Source organism: Thermobia domestica, chromosome 6 (genome assembly GCF_964235325.1).
Source record: "Thermobia domestica chromosome 6, izTheDome1.hap1.1, whole genome shotgun sequence".
NCBI lineage: Eukaryota > Metazoa > Arthropoda > Insecta > Zygentoma > Lepismatidae > Thermobia > Thermobia domestica.
Window position 1 is genome coordinate 212,025,571 of NC_137459.1, and position 23,963 is coordinate 212,049,533.

Consider the following 23,963-nt stretch of genomic DNA (forward strand, 5'->3'; position numbering starts at 1 on the left):
TTACGTCTCCTCTTTTTATGCCTGCGCGACGAATGTTTTGGACCCTGAGTTCTGTTTTCAGATTTTTCCTGAGCCTTCCTCCTAAACAGCCAGGGGCGACACGCTTTGGTTTGTTCATGTCCATCGAAACAAAAACTGTTTCATTGATTTATCTCTTCAACAATGCACTTTTTTGCACTAAGAATTTTAATTATTACACTGCACCATCACTCCTTGTGTTGCACGGACTAATTATATTAAATATTTTTATGAAGTGTTTATGACAATTCAAACTAATTTTGTATTGTTAGGGCTAGTTTAACTGCTGTTTGAAAGTTTGTAGGCAACGTTTAAGTTTGTTTTCACGTTTAGTTAGTAATCGTAGCGTCTTAGCGAAACCAGTTTATTAACGCTCGCTGTGTAAGATTTTTCATAAATGTATGTGTAAAAACTATATCACTCACACAAAATGTTTGTAAACCTTTACGTGATTTCGGAATTTCAAAGTTTTCGTTAGTTGCAGAAAATTTAAGTATAAATGCCTATACTTTAGTGTTGTTGAATGATTGTCCACCGGGCTACTTGTTAGCCTAGTCTCGCATACTGTTTTTAATTAATGCGTGAATCAGTAGTGTGTGTGTGTGTGTGTGTGTGTGTGTGTTCCGGGTAAAAGTTTTTGAACACACTTGTTTCCGGTTTCTTAACTATGACTGACTGACTTGGAATCTTGAATTTTTAACTTCTCGATTGTTTAGGACACGCCTCTAACTGCGTTTTTGCTCCCCCTAATTTTCTTTTATTGGTTAGTTTTTTTTGGTGACTTCAATTTTTATTTTCTTGGTCTCCGCCTATGTATGGTGTTCGAGCGTCGTCTCTCCAACGTACGTGATTTCTTCAAATTTCACATGTGATATAGAAAATTTTTATAGGGGTTGATTTGGCGTCTCTTGTCTCGTGTGTGCTTTTGAACCAAGTTACAGACCTGTGTCAAAATTTTATCTTGGTTCTGCGTGGCGACATTCGGTCTAGGATGTGATTTTGACAAATTCACAGAGATTATTTTCCACTTAGATTCTATTCAATTTGTGCAGACTTTATTAATTTTCTCCAATTTCACAAAAAGATGCTAAGAGCCGTTTTGTTTTCCTTCCTTGGGCTCACGGAGGGTCCTCTGTATGTGTGGTCTTCTACCCGTGTGGCTTAGGCAGCGTGGGTACTAAGAGACAAAAGAAGGGTCGTATAATGTCTTCGCCGCAACAACAGGTATACAGAATATAAAAGCAAACATCTTACTCTCGGATAGTGAGGGAAAATAAAGAATGTCCTTTGCTTCTTTAAACACACAAATTTTAAAATAATCTTCACTAGCGTTGTTCTAATTATATGCAAAATTGAATTAAAAAGCTTTATTTAAAATTAAATAAAAATGATGATAATGCAACTGTCACAACATCTCTACTCAAATGAGTTTATCAATTGCTTCACTGTGCGAAGTAAACACCATTAATTTTTGAGCTTCCACCGGGAAACAAACCCAGAACCACGCACAAAAGGCGAGCGTACTAGTCACTAGACCATAAACGATCTTTATTTCTATCAATATGTTGAAAGAACAAATATTTGGAAGAGCATGAGCATAACAAACACTATAGGATTATCAACTCCGTGAACTTGTCTCAACACTGTGGATTCCTTAGTTTTCAGATGGACATGGAGTTGAGAAAATCGAATATAATTTATCTCTACCGGCCCGCTTTTTAACCAGTACGTGTGAGTAATTCTGTACGAATTTTCTACGTTAAGGCGTAGGTTTCTCAAGGGAAAGAAGGTATATACCATACAAATACATTCAGTAATAAATACCATGGAGTTGAGTATCAATTAATATACGCACCTGCTTTCCACACACAAAAATATTTTTCCTATGGATTTTAACACATACACACACCTTTTTCTGTTCTTCAGTCAAACATGTCTGCCTTGTCTTCTTGTGGGTGTTGCCAATGTGGACGACCATGCTATCTGTTGAGAGGAATGATAATTTTTTTCTCATGCCATGGAGTTGAGACGAAATTGAGGTGACAGAAACGAAGCATAGTCAAGCTTTCGAAAATAATCGATATAAAGGTTTACTTTCCACAAAACCGAAACATTGAAGTGTTCTCTTCCATTTAATTACCATTAAATGATGTTTGATTTGCGACTTCAGTTGTAATTTATTGATTAAAATCAGTCAACTTTAGTCTGTGACAGCCCACTGTGTTGAGAAATTGGGTGATATTTTTTTTATGTATGTTTCGTGTTGTATTTGCAAACTGTTATACATGGCATACTTACTTTGTGACGGATACTACCAAACAAAATAAAAATGAGGTGATTCTTTGTAGTAGTAGTTTGAAGAAATGCCCGTGACAGAAAATTTCCCTTTTTCGTGGAATCACCCATATACATATTCGAATGCCTTGCAATTAAAAATGATCCTACCTTCCCATCCTCCTTGCAGACCTACTGCGAGTTCACAAGATGAACAATTTCGAATTGTCTCTCAACAAACAATATGGATTTGGATGAAATAAACAATAATATTTTTGTAGGCTGTAACGACACGTCGATAAGAAATTTCATTAGAGAGCTTTAACACGAAAGTGTGAAAATGTAATAAACTATTGAAAGAAAAAAACTGTAACATGAAATAGTGTATATAGGGAATAAGAAAATTAATGTTACCATGCAGAACAGAAGAAAAAAATATGAAAGAAATTTCGTTCACTATACCCATTTAATGACCCTACAAAATCTCTATTGTTCTAAATTAAGGCAGTAGAAAAAACGTTACTTTCAAAGGTTCGGATAGTCCTTGAAAATAAAGTTGTGGTTATCTTTGACCTTTATAGGGGTTAACTTCCATATTACGCCCCCGTTCATCTTTAATAGTAATGAAGTAAAAGCTTTTGTGTATCAACTACGTGTCACAACATATTGAACTTCTTTATTTTATTTATTTTACATAGGGTCTACTGACAAATTATATTTAACGTAAATAACTCGCAAGTATATTTGTAAAGTTTTGTACACATTCCAATTCCAAGCAGGGCAGGATCCAGGATTTTCTGATGGGGTCCATTAATAACTACCAGTACATTTGAATTAAATTTGATATTTTAAAATGTCTTTAGGCACTTGTGGTGTGAATTAAGAATTGTCCTGGAAGTTCTAAGGGTCTGCTCTCGGTGAATCCTTTTCATTCAACCTTCAAAACATTGACTTAAACTATTGATTTTTGCAAAACTTGACTTTCTTTTAAACCCAAATGGAAACATGACAGCAGAAGTTTTCAGAAAGTGTTGCTACTTTCACTGCTACACTGTAAAAAAATCGTTGTGTTATTTCAACAACATGCCTATGTGTTAACACGATTGTGTTAAAATATAACACAAACACGTGGTTAGAACAACTCATTCTCCATTTAGAGTTGTGTGTCAAATGTCGATAGTTGAAAAGACGCACAGCCTGTGTGTTAAATCAACACAAGTGTAGAATCTTCGGTGTTGTTTTCTGCGTGATTCCCAAATATGTTGGGCATCTAATTATAAAGGCTTATGAATTGAAGCTACAGACAAACACAGTAGAAAGAAATACTTAAACAAATCCAGGAATACGCAAAATTTCATCTCCCACATTTGATGTATTTATTGTTTCTTTTTCTAAGCGATTGCGTACTAAAAGCAACAAACGCATCAACTTTATTAGAGGGAACTGGCGCCGATTATTTGAAAGTGTATATGGAAGAACTTCAAAATAAAGTAAATAGACAGTCGTCATTTGTTATAAAATTAGGTCTACATGGCGAGCAGATTTTACCTTATCCCGGACGGTTATAGTCGAATATACGCTGCTTAAAGGAGCACTCTGATTAGCCAAATTCAAAAGACCTCAACAATTTATCCCTCTACAAGCGACGTTTTCTTTCATCGCCTTTGTGGCCAAGTGGAGTTGCTGTTAGACTGTGCTAGCGGTAGGACGTGTTGTCCGGTGCAGTGTTTGTTCGCAATTTGACGTGTTTAGCTTTACCACTACGTGTGGTTTATTTGTGTAAGTGACTATATATTGTAAAATATTACGATGTCTCAGCTCGTTAGAAAAAATACCATCAAATGTGTATTTGACAAGGAAAAACGTAATAATCGCCCGTCACCCATCGCTATTCATAAATGGATCGAAAGTTTATTTAAAGAGGACTGCCATCACATTATTGCGCTCCAACTTCACTCTGATGAATATGCTGTGTTTGTGACTTTTAATACTGATGCCATTTTTGAAAAAAGTGTTAAGTAACCTTGAACCTACGGTACCATTTAAACATAGTGACGGTAGTACCTCTTTTATCAAACTTGCCAACGCAATGGAAAATAATACCAGGGTAAGAGTCTTTAATTTACCTATTCAACTAGATAATAACGTTATTGTGCAAATTCTGACTGAATATGGAACAGGGAAAAATATAACCAATGAGACATGGTCTCAAAATTATCCCCTTGCAGTGTCCAATGGAATACGAACTGTGAATACTGTCCTTAAAAAACCTATCCCTTCACGTTTACTCTTTAACGGCTTTCATGGCTTCATATCATATGAAGGCCAGCCTGTAATGTGTTTTTTCTGTCGATCATTAACTCACCGACTTAGTGACTGTGATAAGAAAAGAAGACAAGAACTGAATGGCCCTCATACGTCTCAAACGTCTGACATTCGATCTACCGAGTTTTTCCCCCCACTCCTCCCCGCATCAAGCGCACCGCCACTGCCTTTACAAATGTCATCCCTCGGCACTATTCCAGAAAAACCTTGTGAACAACATGTGCAATTACAACCAAAAAGTTCAGAATCCGTAACTGACACCTCTACTACGATTGCTGCTCATACGGATGACAACTCTGATTCCACCTCTGGCCTTATCAACAATGCAACTGAAGAAACACATACACCTAGTGTCAATGTTAATGACCTTGCAAGTGTTGATCATATCGCTACACCGTCTTGTCTCTCTGGTAAACAGCCTGTTGGTACTGAGGGCTGCCTCCAAGCTGTGAAACAAAAAGCTGATATGGAATTCATTGCACCTACTTCAGATACAGACGGTAGTGACCTTGACCTGGAAAGTGAAACAACAGACATTCCTGATACAACAAGGGAATTACGTTCCCGAAAGAAACGAGGCTCCCGTGGTTATTATTCACAACCTGTGAATGTCATAACAACTCGAAAGAAGAAAAGGCGTGGTGCTTCAATAACTGAATGTTTACGTCACGACGATACTGCCTCAGGTGTGCTCACTGACCTTCAAGATTTGTAAACACTTTTTTCGCTTTTTTGTTGGCAGTGTGACTATATTGACGTTCTCGTCTTCTGTTTATAGTAATACGTTGATATGTTCCAATCTTACATTTGCTTTTTTGTTTTCTTACTTATAACACTGTACATTACACGTATTGTTTCCCTCAATGTAAACCGTATGCAAAATACTGTTAAAAATAATTGTTTAAAAAATTTGTTTATGATTATGACGCAGATTTTATATATCTTCAGAAAATATTCTCCGATGAACACTGTTCCATCTCTGGTTATAAGAGTCATATTAATATTGGTGTACATGGTTTTGGAACTGCTATATTAGTGAAAGAAGGAATATAAGTTGATTCCCTTCAAATGTTGGTGGATGGCAGAGGGATAGCGTTGTATTGGAAAAATACTGTAATTGTCAATATATATGGGAATTCGGGGCATCAAGGGAAGACGGGTAGACGGGTAGACGAGACCTTATATTCTGAAAATTTGTTGTATTTGCTTTCTGAACCCTTTAATAACATTATGCTCATGGGCGACTTTAATTGTGTACTTCGAGCTAATAACTGTGTCGGGACACCATCATATAGTCCTTCACTACAATTTTTTTGTTTCTCAATATGGGCTGGTTGACACTGCTATCTACTGTAAAAAAGACCATATCTTTACTTACTGCGCAGTAATGCGGCGTCCAGAATTGACCGTTGCTATTGTAATCCAGACTTGATTAAACTGATTGTTAAATATAATGTCTGTTTAGCCCCGTTTACTGATCATTTGGGTCTAGTTCTTGAATTTAATATTGGTTCGCCGTACTGTGTCTGGGGACGATCCTACTGGAAAATGTCCCCTCTTGGTCTAAATGATCCTTATTTTCTTACACAGTTTCATCGGCACTGGTCAGTCTGGCTTCACCACAACCACAGGTATACCACAAGCCTCAAATGGTGGGAGCAATATGTGAAACCCAAAATCAAATGGCTATATATCGATCACTTTCGAGATAGGAATGCCAATAGTAACCATATGATGCAATTTTGTATGAAATGTTTACAATCTGTTAGTGGTTTATCGGCTACTTCCCCAATATCGTACGGAGATATGCAGTACTATAAAGGTAAAATTTTACATTTGCAGAGAGAATGTACTGAAAAATTTCGTTACTATTGTAAAGATAACACTGTGGTAGAAAACGAGCGTATGACGTTATACCATCTAATTCATACAAAGAAACGTAAAAATCGAGCTTTAATTTCAAGATTAACCTCTAATACTGAGCAAGTACTAACTAATCCGAGTGAAATTAGAGCTCCCATAATACATACCAGGAATTGTATAATGTATCACAGAACACGACTTCTGTTAGGCAATTTACGCCTTTGCCAGGTTATACAGTGACATCTGATTATAACGACATGTTAATGCAACCATGTACCAAAAATGAGATCCATGATGTAATACTCAGTTTTCAGCGTTATAAAGCTCCTGGAATTGATGAATTAGTAGCAGAATTTTATCAAAAGGTGTTTCGTATTATAGCAGATGAGTTTACTTCTATTGTCAATGAAATATTGCATCATGATGTAATTAGTGAATCCTTTGCTACAGGTGTCATTACATTAGTACCAAAGTTACCAAATCCTACTTGTCTTAAGCATTATAGAGCGTTAACTATGTTAAATGTTGACTATAAAATAGTAGCAAAATGCTTTTTCAATAGGTTAAAAACAGTGCTCTCAAGCATTCTACACCCAATGCAAGCAGGATTTCTAGAAGGTAATAAACTTCTTGATGTATTGATAGATCTTCGCGATGCAGTTTCATATTTTGATTACAACAAATGTAAAGGTGGCCTTCTATCTATAGATTTAAGGACAGCATTTGATTTGGTTAACCATGGGTATTTATATCAAGTAATGGAAAAATTTTGATTTCATTCTGCTGTAATTAATCAAGTGAAAATTTTGTATATGTTTGCGAGATCTAAAATTCAGGCAAATGGTTATTTAACACCTTTTGTAACAATCAATAGATCTATTAGACAGGGGTGTCCGCTTTCTATGTCTCTTTTTAATATTTACATTTCACCATTGATTTGTGAATTACATGCTATGCAAATAGGTATTTCCTTTGCTGATCTCCACCTTACAGTGCGTTCCTATGCTGATGATCTTTCTGTTTTAGTACGAGATGAAGCTCAACTTAATCAAGTTATTCATATCATACAAGATATTGGACAATCTAGTGGAGTATGCATAAATTTTCAGAAAACAAAATTGCTTGCATTTGGTACTTGGAACTTTCAGATGATTACTTTTCCTATTCTCCATGTTGATAGGATAAAAATTTTAGGTGTCTATTTTTATTGCACGGTCCAACAAATGATTTTAGAAAATTGGGCTCTAGCCCTCCAGAAGGTGAAAGGTTTATGTCAATCGTGGAAATTTCGTTGCTACTGCCTTGAACAAAGAATTTGGATTGTCAATACATATATTACATCTCATCTTTGGTATTTAAGTCCTGTTTTACCGTTGCCAAGTCGAATTGCCCGCTCTATGCAAGCTGCAGTTTATTGGTTTGTTTGGAGAGGTAACATTTTTAAAACACGCATGTATGTTCTTACTCAATCTAAAAATGCTGGAGGCCTTAACATGGTGGATATATATTGCAAAAGCACTGTTTTATATTTGATTAATTGGATGTACAAGTTACAATTAAGTACACCCAGTTTTGCTGAAATCTGGGGTCTCTATTGGGTACAGGCCACGGCGGTCACCCCTCCTCTTAATATGTCAATTCTTTCAAACACTGTAAAATATTTGTATGATGTACTCTTGAATTCTATTTACATGGTTCTAGACTTAGCTACTTCCAAACGTCAGAATATTAAAATTTTGTACAGCTCATATCAATGTAAACAAAATGTTACTATTAAACGAAAAGACAACTTTCCTAACTATAATTGGGATATGATCTGGAAAAATATCAATAACACAGTCCTAAATGTCAATCAACGCTCTGTGTGGTACCGAATTGTACATGACGTCATACCAATTAATATAAAGTTACAGAAGATTAAGCTGATGTCTATTGGAACATGTTCGCATTGTAGTAGAGACGATACTTTACAACATCGGCTTTCAACTTGTGATTTGGTGCACGACATATGGTTGACGTTCGCACGTATCATGTGTATTCTAGTTCGTTGTGGGATCCAGGATATTTCCCCGCTAATGATTTATTTCCTGCTTTTTCATATTATCCTCATTACAAACAAAATAGTGTAATATGGTTGTGTGGTGTAACTGTGGAATATTTGATTCAAAGTCAAACGCCAACCCTTGCAGGCTACTATTTTCACCTGTTGAAAGAACGATGGAAGATAACTGAAAATATCAAACGAAAACAGTTCTCGAATTATTTAGCTGTTGTTGATGAAAAATTAACAATGATGTATTCATAATTTTTGCATTACTACTTTTTTTAATGTTTCTGATGTTTGTGATTTGATTCCTTGTTATTTGTTCATAATACAGTATAAGTTATCCTTTTTGAAAAAAAAAAAGTCGGAAGAGCACACGGCTAGTAATTGAAAGGTTGGTGATTCGTGCCCTCCCCACCACTGTAGTATATTTTTTTTACTTCTTTAAAGTGCTTTTTAGACTCAGCATAATGTAAACATATTACGCATATAGGCGGCTGGAAACACAACCCTGTGTTAAAATTGAGTTGAATTAATACAACAATTTTTTACTGTGTAGCTTCTCACTTTAGGTACTGTATATTTACAATAAAGGAGAGTGTACGTGCAGCTTTGCATTACCCTAAATCCGGCCCTTATTCCAAGTATAAACAGATTTTTATCAAGGGACAATTTCTACTGATCCAAAAGCCTTACATTTTTGAACGTATAAGATCTTCTTTATATACATTTAGGTAAATATTTCTACTATCACCTAAACACTTCGGAAATCATTGCCTGGCGTGCCCTGTTGTGATTTTTTATTTTTGTTTTAATTTGAACGTATCAATATGTCTTTCTTAACTTTCCAATGATGATAGTAATATCTTGTCATAGTGCAAAGAACAGGTTTCAACAGATTCAGGCGCGTATTCAGAAATTTTCAATGGAAGGGGAGGGGCTGAAAATTTTTGGGCAAAACTATAGAGTTGAACATGAATGCAAGTATGGCTATTACGTACACTCACTCTCTCTCTCTCACACACACACACACACACACACATATATATATATATATATATATATATATATATATATATATATATATATATATATATATATATATATGTAGTGGCGGATTCAAGGGGGGGCTATAGGGGCTATAACCACCCCCTTGTCACTCAGATATACACTGGATAAAATGGGTTTCAATCCTGATTTACGCTGGATAAAACGGCAAAATATGGTTTGGCCCCTCCCTTGATCATATCCTGGATCCGCCCCTGTATATATATATATATATATATATATATATATATATATATATATATATATATATATATATATATATATAAATGCACAGGAGAAAAGTGCCAAGAACAGATAGAGCCGAATTATTGGAATGGGGCTTTAAAGCGTTCCACTACAATTACATTTTCGCTTGTTAAAAGTGTTCGTTGGTGTGTGTGTTTGGAGATGGAGGTGAAGAGGGATGGGTCATTCTGTTGCAGATATGCTGCCTTTTGTTCTTCATTTCGACAAAAGACGTTATGTGACAATTTCGTGAGTTTTTCTCTTATCGTTACAAGTACATAAAAAAAAACTTGGCACTCAATGAGGGAGCTCGAGCCGGATGCACCTCCCCTAAATACGCCACTGAACAGATTTACATATTTTAGGGCTCTTATATCTTGAAAAAGCTATGTCAGTTCATGTTTTTCATGTCAGTTCGTCACGATGTATGTGTGCACACTTAGAGACTATACGGTCAACGTATCGGACCAAAGTTTAATCATATGGTTGTGTATAACTTTCTCTAGAGTAAGGGGCATTAATCTCGAATTTAATCCTTACTCCCGTATAAAATAATTTTCTTATAGCTGAAAACTTGAAATCGCTGTTTCTTCGAAAATGGCTCTAACAATTATGATTGTATCATAAACAAGTATTTCATCAACTTCATGTAGTGTTTCTCTGGGGAAATCCCTGTAGTATGTTTGTTCGGATAATTTTCACTAAAACGGCTCAAGCAATTATTTTTCCGCATTTTGTAAGATAACTCAGTTTAGTTTAACGTCCCATGAATATGAATCCAAGGTTGACGGTAATGATGTGAAAATAGTGATGATGAGGTGAATGATAATGGTAGAATGAAGAAAACGGGAGGAAACGGGAGAACCATGAGACTATCCACGCAGTGTTTGTACGCCACAAAGTCCACTTGCCACGAATGAGATCGATCCGGTGACCTCATACACCAGAGGAGCGTCCTACCATTGGTGCGTAGAGTTCCTCTCTCGATCCCAGCTCGCGCTAAGTGGACTTCGTGGCAGACAAAAATCGTGTGCGTGTGTATCCTCGGGGGTTCTCGTACATAACCCGACAATATAGAAAATAGAATATCCTTTTTCTTAGGAAAGCCTGAAGAGATCACGTCACGATGTATGTGAAGAGGTAGTTTACAGGTAGGATGTGTTTTTGACTTTGGGACAACAGTACTAGTAAAGAGTCTTGTGGTTATAATTCAAAAAAAAAAAAAATCGTCGGATTTACGCATTTCATGTCGTATAAATGACTGAAAACTGGCTTTCTGATTCGGTCCGGCTCTCCTCTCCTTTACAGACCTAGAGGTCAAACTATCCAATGTATCAAGATAAAATTCTGGAAACCTGTTTTAACAAAATCTCTCTAGGAAGGATTTCGAATGTCCCTCGCGCAGCATAAAAGTAAAATAGCAAACATTCTTTTCAATCATTAGAAAGTAGCTATCTTTTGAAGAAATTGGAAAATCTCGTCAAAATACTTAATGTTTCAAAATAAAGTGTGCAACAATGCGTTTTGGCAGGGAGAAATTTACCATTAATACTAATAATTTACACATTTACTCGTAATATGTAAATTGGTTGCAGTGGAGTACAGAAAGGCGGATTTCCTGGTTTTAACTCCCCATGTTAATATAGTAATTGTTTATGAAAAAATAAACAATTACTATATTAAGACATGTGTTCAAAAATGTGCCGTGTAACGTGGGTTCCTGTCACCACGGCATGGCGCGTCCTCAGGTTGCGGATCGAGGAGAAGGCCTCTAGATATAGAGGTTAGCTGCGAATATACTGAATAAGCAGTCGCGGACAGCCGACTAGGAGTGGTCCTCCAGCTTGGGGGTTTAGGTAGGGCTAACAACCTCATCCTGTAAAAAAAAGCACTTGTTCAGAAATATTCACAAAAGCCACGGACAAGGACTGATAACTTTGCACGACCTCAGCAAAAGAAAATGGACATTAGATTTGAACATGGAATATTAGGAGTCTTTATAGGGCAGACGCGTTAAAATCCGTAACGAGTGAGTTAGAGAAATACAGGATGGACGTAGTACGAGTTCAGGAAGTTAGGTGGGAAGGAAATGGATCTGAGAATTCCGGAAATTTTACGTTCTTTTACGGGGAAGGAAATAAAAATCACCAGTTAGGAACAGGGTTTTTCGTTCATAAACGTATATTACCAGCAATTAAAAGGGTTGAATTTGTCACTGACAGACTTTCTTTTATTACTCTTAAGGGACGATGGTGTGATATTATTGTTTTAAATGTACATGCCCCAACTGAAGATAAGGATGACGATATAAAAGACAGTTTTTACGAAGAAGTGGAACGGATATTTGACCAAATCCCGCGATACCATATGAAAATTCTATCAGGTGATTTCATTGCGAAGGTAGGACGAGAGGATATTTTCAAACCGATTATAGGGAACGAAAGTCTGCATAAGGAAAGTAATGACAACGGTGTTAGACTCGTGAACTTTGCAACATCCAAAAACCTAATCGTGAAGAGTACAAAATTCCCACATCGCGACATTCATAAATACACTTGGACATCACCAGACGGGAAAACACATAATCAAATTGATCACGTTTTAGTAGATAGAAGAAGACAATCTAGCATAATTGATGTTCGGTCGTTTAGAGGTGCTGATTGTGACACTGACCACTACCTGGTAGCTGCGATAATAAGAGAGAGGTTATCGTTGAATAAATGTAATATTTATTGTCCGAAAATGGAGAGATTCAATTTAAAGAAATTAGAAGAGAGCCAGGTAAGAGAGAAATACCAGATTGAAGTTTCGAATAGATTCTCGGCTTTAGGAGATTCGGAGTGCACTAGTGTTGAGGATACCTGGATTGAAATTAGAGATAGCATTAAAATTTCAGCAAAAGAAAAATTTGGACACGCGGAAATACGTAGGAACAAACCATGGTTCGACCAGGAATGCATAAAACTAGCAGAGAAGAGAAAACAGGCAAAATTACGCTGGCTACAATATCCGAATGAAATAACTACACGAAATTTCGCAGATATCAGGCGGGAAACTTCCAAAACTTTTAGAACAAAGAAACGCGATTTTCTGAAAGCTAAAATTAAGGAACTTGAAGATAATAGTAAAAATAAATATATCAGGGACATGTATAAGGGAATCAACGAATTTAAGAAGGGCTATCAACCTCGTGCTTATATAGGGTGTTTAATAAGTAATGGTCATAAACTAAACCGTAGATAGTACACGCCAAAACTAACAAAAAAGTCTTAGTAAACATGTGTCCGCAAACGCTTCGTAACGGAGATACGGGCTGTCGAAAGTGTGGAAAAATGAAGTTTAGAGACGAATATCTCAAAAAGTTTGAATCGGACAGGGGGCGGTCTAATGAATGACTATCGAAGTCAGACCTGCGCTATGCAGAAATGAATGGTTGATAATTCTGGAATGCGCGCGCAAGGGATTTCCGAAAGAAACGGAGGGATTCCCGGAAAATTGTCCAAGGAAAGTCGGCTCGAGATGAACATCGAGGGCGAGTCTACACTGAGAAAAATCCATTATCCGGACAGCGGTATATTGTACAAATACAAGGATTCGTTATGTTTACTAAGGAAATCTGTACGGAGCGTACTTTATCCATATACTACATAGGTACTGCCTTTTACCCGCTTAGATATTACATCATGTCGCTGCAGGATGTCTGACATCTAACAATCTTCCGTATTTTACATACGTATACGTATGTTAAATACTTCAGCTATATGTTAAATACGTCCATCTGTGTGTGAGATCCAGGCCGCCTATAGACACCTCTTTCTTTCGCCATGGCTGACGTCATTGAACTACCGTCTTTTGCTTGCGAAACGAGGTTGTTTACAAACGGAAAAGAAGAGAGGAAGGAAACAAGTGCTTGGGTAAGTACACTAGTTAACTATTACTTTAGTTAAATATTCCATTAATTATATATTCTTTTAGTGTAACTTGCTTTAATATAGTACTAAGTAAGTAATGTAGTTTATGAATACAATTCTTACTATTGTAAAACTCGTTATTGATTGAGGACAATGGAATGGGTGAATCTGAATTTTGAGAAATCTTTGAATATTAATGTTTTGAAACATTTTACATTTCAAGGTAGCAAAATGAATGTTATGTGTTTATTCATTCCGTTTTATATGTGACGATTTATTACTTGGAGCAGTTTTACTACAGGGCTGCTTAACATAATTGCATAACTAAAGGAAGAAAACGGCCTGGGACCTATATGTTAGGTACCACTCCGGCATTTGCCTGCTGTGAATGAGGAAAAGCCAAGGAAACCTCATTCAGGATGGCTGGACTTAAAATCTTTTGATACTTTTTCGACCGAGTTCCCCCACCGGGATCGAACCCGGGACCGTTCGCACCGAAGGCGAGAGCGTTAGCGAATACGCTACGCGGGGCCACTAGTGTAGTTTAGAAAACTCATTTTTACTAGGATATTTGCAAGATTTTTTTTTCTTTTAGTTTAACGCCCCATGATTGTACATCAATGTAAGAGAGAAGGTGACGATGAGATACATGATAATGGTGGAATCAAGAAAATGTAAGGAAACTGGAAAGTCTTAAGAATAACCACAACTACAGTGTTCACCAAAAGCCTATTTGTCGGGAGCAGGAATCGAACCAGGGACCTACCGCGTCAGAGGTAAGCGCTCTCAGAGCTTTCTTTTGTTTAAAGAACTTGTTTACAATGAATATATATATATATATATATATATATATATATATATATATATATATATATATAACGAAGATATTGACATATTTTACAGCCTCACTGAAATTTAAAAAAAAAAGTAGTCAGGGAGAGCTTACTTGTCAGGTTTTTATTTTTTAATTTAATTTATTTTTATTTATTTATTTTTGCTTTGTTATGTTCCCTAGTTAATTAATGTTTGGGTTACTGAAAATTAAAACCTTTTTAGTATTATTGTTATGTCATCACTTTGGAACCAAAACGTTAGATTTTTTTCTTGTGTTTTCATATAGGAAATTGGTGAGTTTGTGCCTTAGCACTGGTTTGGTTTCTAGAACGTAATTGAAGGTCATGTTGAGTTGAGTCTTGGTGGGTTTGAGTTCGTGAAGTGTCAGGCACTGCTTGTGCCCCTGTCTTCTGTTTGTGATGTTTCCTGGCTTTGGGCTGTGACGTATTTATGTTGAGGAGTACCAACGCAGGCCGCGTGATATACAGGTAGCTACAACACAGCTTCAACAGTTAACGAGTGCCAGGTCTTTGAATTTCAGCTTTCGTTACGGCGTGACTAATGCAGTATAGTGCTAGATTGAAATTCTATGGGTGTTAAAAACGGTATGGTAAGAAATACAACGTAATTGTTATTAGTTTAATTAGTGTTTCTTCATAGTATTGTTTCACTATTTCTAGAAGGAATTAAGTATTAACGAAGTAATGAATAAGCAAAAGCACACATTGATTGACGTTTACTATTTCTCATACTCCATTGAGAATGTTTTGATCCTCAATTGCGCAAACATCCAGTGTGCGTTTATTTTCTTTCTTTTTTGGGGGGTTTACATTGCCTCACAGATGAGCTCCCTCGTGGCTAAGTGGTTAATGAACACGCCTTTGGCGTGGGACACCCGGGTTCGATTCCCGGCCGGGGGCCGCGGTGGCTCAGTGGTAGAGCGTTCACCTCTGGTGCTTGGGGTCCCGGATTCGATCCTAGCCCCGCCAAGTGAACCTTGTGGTGGACAAACACCGTGTGCGTGGGTTTTCTCGGGGTTCTCCCATTTCCTCCCACTTACTTCATACCACCATTTAATTCATTGCTCATCATCAGCGTCTCCCTTAGCCTAACCGGCATAACTGTGGGACGTAAAACTCAAAGGTTTCATTTCATTTTTTCTTAATCTCTTGCACCGACCGACCGATCTCGATCAAATTTCCAACGTAGATGCGGTTCTGGCCTGGGAGTGTTTTTAGCTATTTACTTTGACAGAACTTAGGGGAGGGGGAGGAGGGGGACAGAAAAAATAAATGACTTAATTTACTTTGAAGTGTAAAAGTGCGAGCGTTTTCTTCTCTCTCTCTCTCTCTCTCTCTCTGTCTCTCTCTCTCTCTCTCTTCACTCCTCCAGTCTCCTCTCACTTTTAGGGCCGCGGTGGCTCAGTGGTAGAGCGTTCACCTCTGGTGCTTGGGATCACGGATTCGATCCTAGCCCCGCCAAGTGAACCTTGTGGTGGACAAACACCGTGTGCGTGGATTTTCTCGGGGTTCTCCCATTTCCTCCCACTTACTTCATTCCACCATTTCATTCATTTCTCATAATCACCGTCTCCTTTAGCCTAACCGGCATAACCGTGGGACGTAAAACTCAAAGATTTCATTTCATTTTTTCCTCTCACTTTGATTTCATGATTTCGCACTCTGATGAAAAGTATTAAATACCGCCAGGAAAAGTACTAATATATAACCTCTCTTTTAGGCGCCCCTCCAACCACGCGCCCGGGACACGTGCTTTGCTTGCTCGCCCATAGCTGCGGCTCTGTGAGCTACATAAGTAACATACAATCCTTACGTAATACTTTGGGTCATAAGTACTATTAAGAAAGGAAGAATTGCATTTTTTTAACTTTGGGAAAGGAGCTACTATGGGATTAAAGATAAGGTAGGAAAGGCAACACATTCCAGTCTATGCTTTCAAACCAAAAAAATGTGACTTTTGGAATCTTGTACTTAGGTTCACAGCGGAAGCGACGAAATAACTTGAATCATCCATTGTAGCTCTCCCCGCAACCAGTTTCTAAAATGTTGGCAATAAGTTTGCGAAACGAGAGGTGACGACTCCAATTTTGGGTGAAAAGTCGCTATAAGAAATAATCGAGAAATTCATTGTCTATAAGCATTGTAAAAGTTGTAGATGTAAACTAAACAATATGTTCTACTCACTGGCGCAAATCCAGGGGGGGGATGACGGATACATGTCCCCTCCAATCTTGGAACTGAGGGGGACTTCTCCCAAATAATCCGATTTGAAATGTGTTTTTTGGGAGAAATTTGATGATTTTTGTCCGATTGCTACAAAGGAACGTGAGATGTCCCCCAGAATAAGCCTCAAATCTGCAGCCTCCTAACGCTAAAGACAACTCTGATCCTCCACAACATTGTTTTTCAACTTCATAAGTATTTTGGACATCGCCAAAAAAAGTATGGTAACGGTCTTACCCCCCCCCCTCCCCCCCAATGTTGAAGACAGATTTGCGCCGCTGGTTCTATTCACATCTTTGTAAACAGGGCGCAACCAATCCTTTAATTCAGAAATCATTTCAGGTTGTTTGGGGTACTTTTGTTCATGTTGTGGTCAAAATAGTTCCGAAATAATTAACACTACAGTACTTACGTTAAGCAATTTTTTGTAAAAGAAAAAGTGCAGAATAATTAAAAGACCCCAGAGGACAAATATAACAAACACCTTCTTCGCCTTTTTTCACGCATCTATAGCTAATCTTGTTGCTATCGGTAATGATGTATTACGTGTGTCTCTCAACGGAAACTCTGCGAACTAAAGGACATCAAGTTTGTAGTTATTCTTCGTTAGAGGGCAAGGGTAACATAACAATGCAGGATTGTGGAGTAGTGAGTACGCTGTATTTCCAAACTCTTCATCACTTGCGCTGATTAAAACAAACAAACAGAAAAAAAGAACGTAAAAACTGTTTTGAACTAATAATGCTTCTCTACAGATGAACATTTTGTTTGCAGCAAAAGGTCGCTAAATGTGTAAGTAGGTAAATCGTTATTTAAAAATCACCCAAAAAAGTCTCCAATCGGAATTTTTTTTGTCGTTATCGTAGGGCGACCATACGTCCCGTTTTGACCGGGACAGTCCCGTTTTAGGGGCGTGTCGCGGCCGTCCCGTCAGTAGATGGAAAAAAGTAGTATTCGTCCCGTTTTATGTAAATGAAAGAAGTAAATAACAAACCCAGTACCTTTACTCCTTTTAAAAGTATTAATAATAACAAAGCGGCAAAAATTGAACTGAAAATCCCTATATTAAACATACTCTATAGTTCGCAGTACTGCTCGAAAGGCAGCAGAGGTTTTAGCAGTTGGTTGTGTGTTAAACAAACTTCAACGTGTCTTTCCTTTTTCATAAGTACCCGCTCTGTAACGAAGAGAGAGAGGGGGAACTCTGATATCAAGGCACTGATAAGAACAAAGGTAGATCTAAAAGTCTAGTGTTGCAAGAACCTGTCCCGTTTTTAACTGAAAATTTTATGGTCACCCTGCGCTATCGTTGAGGTCGAATTCCCCTTATTTAGCGACTTTACCCAAAATTGGCAACATTGACCCCCACCGAACAACACCCCGTCATCTTGAGCCTAGCCAGCATAATAGTGGGACGTAAAACTTAAAGATTTCATTTCGAACAACACTCCCAGAAACCTACTGTTATACTATTCTCAAACCACCCTTTCGTACAGTTCTCCCTATTCGAAAAAAAAAAAATGTAAATAGCAGTGTTCATACATAAATATGGAACTCAATTTCCCTGAATTTTGCAGGTTTTCCAGGTATTAATTTTGCAATTTCCAGGTCTAGTGGAAGAAACTAATAGTACGAGAACACATAAATTTTAAGAATACTATATTTATATATTTGAGAATGGCCACCCTTCTCCCCAATGAACGATTGCAATTAAATATTGAGTCACAAGAAAATAAATAATTAAAATAAATAAAATTTAAGTTGAAAAATATTAAGTTGAGAAGCCTACTAAGGGAATTATATAATACTTTTGTTCCATACTTGAATACATTCAAAATATACAAAAAAATATTGGCTTGGGGAAGAAAAAAGGGCCCGCGAGATTTTAACTGATTCTTGTAGTACTCGACGACAGAAATAGATTACTGAAAGAATTTTCAAAATCGGCACAGGCAAACATGAAGAAAATCGCATTTTCAGGTACCGGTTCAAAATGAGAAGAAAAAAGGACCGCGAGATTTTAACTGATTCTTGTAGTACTCGACGAGAGAAATCGATTAGTGAACGAATGTTCAAAATCGGCGCAGGCAAGCATGAAAAAAAATCCCACTTTCATGTACCGGTTCAAAATGGGGAAGAAAAAAGGGCCCGCGAGATTTTAACTGATTCTTGTAGTACTCGACGACAGAAATAGATTACTGAAAGAATTTTCAAAATCGGCACAGGCAAACATGAAGAAAATCGCATTTTCAGGTACCGGTTCAAAATGGGAAGAAAAAAGGGCCCGCGAGATTTTAACTGATTCTTGTAGTACTCGTCGAGAGAAATCGACTAGTGAAGGAATTTTCAAAATCGGCGCAGGCAAGCATGAAAAAAAATCGCACTTTCATGTACCGGTTCGAAATGGGGAAGAATAAAGGGCCCGCGAGATTTTAACTGGTTCTTGTAGTACTCAACGGGAGAAATCGATTAGTGAAGGAATTTTCAAAATCGGCGCAGGCAAACATGGAGTAAATGGCATTTTCATGTACCGGTTCAAAATGGGGAAGGAACAAGGTCCCGCGAGTTTGAACCGCTACGATGTATGTTCACGAATGTGCCCGTCTTCTCAAATTTAGTTAATTACTGTGACACTGAAACATGTGACACAGAGTCACATTGTGGATGACTCTGCAATCGGCAACCACTGCACATATACTCCTCCCGCCCCACAGTTTGATTATTTCGATCCATTCCTCACGTGCTAACGGCATGGTTCAACATCTGCAAGAAAGAGGTAAATGTAACGTTCAATTGGCAATAGCTTTTCACCAAATTAAGCTGCATGAAATCTGATTGCAGAAAATTCTAGCCCGTGGCCATATGTATCACATATCCCACCAGTTCATAAAAATTTTGAACACAAAATTACGGTCGTCCGTGTGACGAACTCCCAAAAGGCCTAATGTGTATCACCCACCTCACATTCAATGAAACCACATCCGTGTAGAATTAAGAAAGGAACCTCTTATGATGTATACAGGATGTTTCAAACGTTCCCTGACATAGGGTAACTCTGTTATTATCAGAGTTACGACAAAATGTAAGAGGAAAAACATCTCGAAATATGACGTTTTCAATCTAAAGTGAACACTTTTTTAAAAAATCGGACAAGATGAATGTGCTGTATACTCTTTATGCACCCAATTTTAAATGAAAATGCAACGTTGTCATTTACCTGGACCCACGACATAAGTGAATGAAGTTACTGTTTGAAACGGGGGCTGGCCATCGACATGTTAGCGTAAAAGACAGTAACTTCACTCACTTCTGTTGTGGGTCCAGGTAAATGGCAACGTTGCATTTTCATTTCACATTGGGCGCATAGAGAGTGTACAGCGCAAACGGGTCATCCGATTTTAAAAATTCCTTCACTTTAGATTGAAAACATCATAATTGGATATGCTTTTCCCTCCTACATTCTGTTGTAACTCTGATAATAACAGAGTTACCCTATGTCAGGGGACTTTTGAGACACCCTGTATACCTTATTTAATGTATGTTTGATGTCACTATAACTGTAGTATAATTTAGTTTGTTTAAATTTACAATTTAATACAAGTAGATTCGGATTTACATGCGTAGGATTTTGTATGCATCTAACTAATGAATTCTTTTATTTTTATGCTTAACTTAGTGACTTGGCTTTGGACTGCAACTGATTATTGTAACCCATTATTGCTTGAGAAGAAACAAGATATCCGAATCTTCATTTGGAGAAATCAAAGGTCCATTGGAAAGCTGGGGATTACAATCATTAATTTCTACATTTCAAGGTGCGTAGTAAATTATATATTGTGTTTATTGTTAAATTACTATTATTGGGTTTAGAATCAATGAAGCACTTCATGATATTTTATGGGGATCAAGATGGGTGCCGGATAGATAAGTATTTGAGCGTCAGGCTCTTATTTCTTTTCAATTTAATATTTAATCAATGATTATTTTTCTCCCTCATTATTCCACCAAATCGTATTCCAAGATCATATATCCATTTTTGTTCGATATATCCATATTTTTGATCTCTTTCATATTTCTATATTTTCGATTTTTGATATTGTTTATATTTCGATATTGCTGTATTTTTTCGATATTTCGAACAAGTTTCGATAGTTTGTCGACATCGATTATCTATATCTAAATTCGGATATCCCAAAGCCCTATCGAGCACCCTCCGAAATGAAGTTTTTGGCTATGGACCTGATTAGGGATGCGCACGAGACAAGACGAGACAATTTTTGTTACGAAATTCGAGACAAGATAGAGCTTTTCCAATAGAAACGGATCCAGTTTTCGAGACGAGACAACTTTCGCGGCACCTTTTCGAGAGGAGACAACCTCAAATCTTTTCTCTTGCGCATCCCTAGACTTGATCATGAGTTATCAAAAAAAAAAAAATGTTAATGAGAAATAACATGTAAATACAATATAGGTAGCTAAAACATTTTTGTTTTCATTCTTCAGTAATGCATTGTTATTAATCTCAGGGGGGGGCGGTGGCTCAGTGGTAGAGCGTTCACCTCCGGTGCTTGGGGTCCATGGTTCGATCCCAACTCGCGCCGTGTGGACTTTGTGGTGGACAAACACCTTGCTCGTGGGTTTTCTCGGGGTTCTCCCGTTTCCTCCCACTTTGTTCATTCCACCATTTCACTCATTTCTCATTATCACCGTCTCCTTATCCTAACCGGCATAACCGTGGGACGTTAAACTTAAAGATTTCATTTTTTATTAATCTCAGCATTTTATAGTGCATTCTTAAGCTTAAGGTGATGTATAATTAAATTTTGAATTCAGTTAACTTATTTTGTTTCTCAGATTGTTTTTAAAATGTATGTACAATTGTTTATGTTCATTCTCGAGAGTTTAAAGTGACGTATAGTTATTAAACAGTATTTAATATTGTACTCTTAACGTGGAAGTGATATACAGTTAACTTTTGTATTCAGTTAACATTTTTCTTTCTGAAATTGCTTTAAAAAGTATGTAAAAACGTTTTTATTTTCTTTCTTGAGTGCTAAAAGTGATGCAAAGTTAATAAGCTTACTACTTTATATTGTATTCTCAACCCTAAACTGATACACAGTGCGTTTTTGAATAAATTGTCAAGTTATTTGAGTGATGAACACTGGTAGAAAATCCTGACTACTACTGGAACATTTTGATTTTAAGGTGACGACTACTGGTGCAAGGATTTTAAAATATTGTTTTTCCTTCAAGGGCTACTCCTTTTTGAATTCTGACTACATGGTCACTATAGGAAGGATCAGTGAGTCTTTCCAACTATGGTACAGCTCCGACAGATTCACGATGCTCAGAGAAGAGACAAAATAGTATGTTTTCAAACTTAAAGTGAGAACCACTGGCGTTTTTACCTTGCTATGCAAAAGTAAGTGAGTACTCCAATGGGGTTCCAATGCGGTACCTAATTTCTGCATTTTAGATATATGGAAATACATGTCTCTAAAATGTAAAGAACTGATTTTTTTAGGGGGGGGGGAATAAACTATAGGTATGTGGGGCTTGCATACTTGACGCTACAATTCGGAAATTGAATTAAAATATGACTAACGGCTATCAAGATGTTGTCAAATAAAGGGAGGACCAACACAGTTAAGGGGTTTTCGTGTTAGATGCTAAAATTTCCGAAATCGGTCATGGAAAGTTAATAAACACCAGTAGCAATTTCATCTTAAAGTAATTAGATATCTTCATGGGGTGTTAGAACATCATGGAGTCTACCAAAATTAAATTTTAAAAGCTTTTGAAAATATAATCTGACATTTGTAAACAGTATTTGAAATATGTATTTACCCAAAACTTCCAGCTAGTACATCTAACATCTGGAGAAACACTGTGAAATAAAAGCTTGAAATTTCGGAAACAATTATTGGTCGCAACAAAATTAAATAAGATGGTACTTCTATGGGTTAAATCAGTACCTCAGTACAATTTCGATCGAAAGATTAGTTCAGTCCTAGGTTTTCTTCAGGCAATTCCAAGGGTTCATCGAGCTGTGCAAAAGAATGAAAATTCGCTGTCAATATCTAAGATAGTAAATAAGATATAAGGAATTATATATTTTATGACGTGAAAATAGAGATCTTTATGGATTTGTACCTTTGGGTCTTTCCTAAAAGAAAAAAATTCAGAAAACTACTGTATATACCTTAATAGACAATTCAGTGGGCGGGGACACAGTAGCTTAGTGGTAGGGTATTTAACTAATCTTTTTTTTTTTTTTTTTGCAGAAACTATTGGAGTATTCACTTAATCCATAGAAATACGATCATACTTAACTCCCTATTTAATTTTAAAATTAAATAAAAGGAAATATTTCAGTGTAGCGACCCACGATTATGCATTTTAGTCTCAGGGAGATTATGATTAAAGCAAGTGAATGTTGTGGACAGAATTGATGGAATGCAAAGGTGGGAGGAGAGTACCCCGAGAAAACCCACGAATACGATGTCCACTACAAACTGACTTGGCCGTGGATCGAACCAAGAACCCAATACACCAGAGGTAAGCACTCTACCACTAAGCCACTGTGCCCCCGCCCATTTAATTGTCTATTAAGGTATATACGGTTGTTTTCTGAAATTTCTTCTTCTTACAGCAAATACTCAAAAGTACAAATCCATGTGGGTCTCTATTTTTACGACGTCATAAAATACATAATTCCTTATATCTCGCTTGCTATATTAGATATTGACAAAAAATGTTCACTTTATTTCAGAGCCCGATGAACGCTTGGAATTGTCCAAAGAAAATTTAGAGCTGAATTAATCTTTCGATCGAAATTGTACTGACGAGTCTGAGGTTCTCACTTAACCCATATAAGTACCATCTTATTTAACTTTTGTTAGGATCAATAATTGTTTTCTGAAATTTCAAGATCTAATACGCTTTTATTGTATGGTGTCTCTCTAGCTGCTAGATGTACTAGCTGGAACTTTTAGGTAAATACATATTTCTAATACTCTTTACAAATGTTAAAATATATTTTACAAAACTTTTAAAATTTAATCTTGGTAGACCCCATGATGTTCTTAAACTCCATGGAAATACCTAATTATTTTAAGATGAAATTGCTACTGATGCTTATTAACTTTACATGAC